Raw genomic sequence first — 2,150 nt, 5'->3', positions numbered from 1 at the left:
GCAGCCCCCGCCAGCACCCCAAAACCTCCGACTCCAGGCTCTGGATCAGGCTCTGCGCAAGGACACGGAATCACCGGGAATGGGAACGGCATCTCCCGACCCCAAAAACGCCGGGAACGCCCGGGAAAATCCCTCGGGAATCACGAAAATCCCGAAAGAAAATCCCGAAAGAAAATCCCTCGGGAATCAGGTGGGAATCCCAGGGAATCCCAGGGGGGGTTATGGGGTGGGCCAGGATCCTATTCCTGAGGGATTTCCCAACATTTGGGGGTTTGGGAAAGTGGGAATCCCATGAAAAAAATCCCAGGGGGAATTCAGGGAAATCAGGAAATCCCAGGGGGAATCCCAGGGGGGTTTTGGGGTGGGCCAGGATCCCGTTCCTGAGGGTTTTCCCAACATTTGGGGGTTTGGGAAAGTGGGAATCCCATGAAAAAAATCCCAGGGGGAATTCAGGGAAATCAGGAAATCCTGGGGGGGTTTTGTGGCGGGCCAGGATCCCATTCCTGAGGGATTTCCCAACATTTGGGTTTGGAGAAACTCTGGGAATCCCAGGGGAAATCAGGGAAATCCCAGAGAAAATCCCATGGGAATGCCGGCAGGAATCCCATGGGAATCCCAGGGTGGGTTTTGGGGTGGGCCAGGACCTCATTCCCAAAGCTTTTCCCAACATTTGGAGGTTTGGGAAAAGGGGAAATCCCCCAAGAAATCCCAGGGGGAATCGGGGAAATCCCGTAGGAATCCCATGGAAAATCCCACAGGGAATCCCCGGGGTGGGTTTGAGGTGGGCCAGGCCCCCGTTCCCAGGGATTTCCCAGGGATTTCCCAGGGATTTCCCAGGGATTTTTGGGATTGGGGAAGGGTCCCTCTGCCCCACCTTCATGCGCAGGTCCAGCCGGGATCGCCGCTCCCACCACTCCTGGCGCTCGGTGACCCCGTTGGCCTCGCGCTGCTCCCGCTGGATGAGCTCGAACTCCCGGAGAACCCGGCTCAGGGGGGCCTGGAACAGCGGGAACGGGGGCAGCACGGTGGATTCGGGATCCCTGGAATGGGGGAGATCCCTTTTCCCAGGAGCAGGATGGATTTGGGATCCCTGGAATCTTTTCACAGGATGGGGATGGATTTGGGATCCCTGGAATGGGGAGATCCCTTTTCCCAGGAGGATGGGGATGGATTCGGGATCCCTGGAATGGGGGAGATCCCTTTTCCCAGGAGCACGATGGATTTGGGATCCCTGGAATGGGGGAGATCCCTTTTCCCAGGAGCAGGATGGATTTGGGATCCCTGGAATGGGGAGACCCCTTTTCCCAGGAGCAGGATGGATTTGGGATCCCTGGAATGGGGGAGATCCCTTTTCCCAGGAGCAGGATGGATTTGGGATCCCTGGAATGGGGGAGCCCCCTTTTCCCAGGATGGGGATGGATTTGGGATCCCTGGAATGGGGGAGATCCCTTTTCCCAGGAGCAGGATGGATTTGGGATCCCTGGAATGGGGGAGATCCCTTTTCCCAGGAGCAGGATGGATTTGGGATCCCTGGAATGGGGAGACCCCTTTTCCCAGGAGCAGGATGGATTCGGGATCCCTGGAATGGGGGAGATCCCTTTTCCCAGGATGGAGATGGATTTGGGATCCCTGGAATGGGGAGATCCCTTTTCCCAGGATGGGGATGGATTTGGGATCCCTGGAATGGGGGAGATCCCTTTTCCCAGGAGCAGGATGGATTTGGGATCCCTGGAATGGGGGGACCCCTTTTCCCCGGACCTGGATGGATTCGGGATCCCTGGAATGGGGGAGATCCCTTTTCCCAGGATGGGGATGGATTTGGGATCCCTGGAATGGGGGAGACCCCTTTTCCCAGGAGCGGGATTGGGATCCCTGGAATGGGGGAGATCCCTTTTCCCAGGATGGGGATGGATTTGGGATCCCTGGAATGGGGAGATCCCTTTTCCCAGGAGCAGGATGGATTTGGGATCCCTGGAATGGGGAAGATCCCTTTTCCCAGGATGGGGATGGATTTGGGATCCCTGGAATGGGGAGACCCCTTTTCCCAGGATGGGGATGGATTTGGGATCCCTGGAATGGGGAGATCCCTTTTCCCAGGAGCAGGATGGATTTGGGATCCCTGGAATGGGGAAGATCCCTTTTCCCAGGAT

The 2,150-nt window shown here is 57.3% G+C and overlaps 1 long non-coding RNA gene across 1 annotated transcript in view; it reads right to left on the bottom strand.

Annotated features, from left to right (window-relative positions):
- Nucleotides 1-2,150, bottom strand: part of LOC108448818 — a 3,104-nt gene continuing 954 nt past the window's right edge. Inside the window, exons 2-3 of the long non-coding RNA XR_001864842.1 lie at nucleotides 875-997; nucleotides 1-52 (exon numbers count right to left, since the gene is read on the bottom strand). This is a non-coding gene — a long non-coding RNA (uncharacterized LOC108448818). The remainder of the gene's footprint in view (nucleotides 53-874; nucleotides 998-2,150) is intronic.

Source organism: Corvus brachyrhynchos, unplaced genomic scaffold (assembly GCF_000691975.1).
Source record: "Corvus brachyrhynchos isolate BGI_N302 unplaced genomic scaffold, ASM69197v1 scaffold679, whole genome shotgun sequence".
In the NCBI taxonomy this organism is placed as follows: Eukaryota; Metazoa; Chordata; class Aves; order Passeriformes; family Corvidae; genus Corvus; species Corvus brachyrhynchos.
The sequence above is the reverse complement of the archived record's forward strand: the minus strand, read 5'-3'. Positions and strand labels throughout refer to the sequence as shown.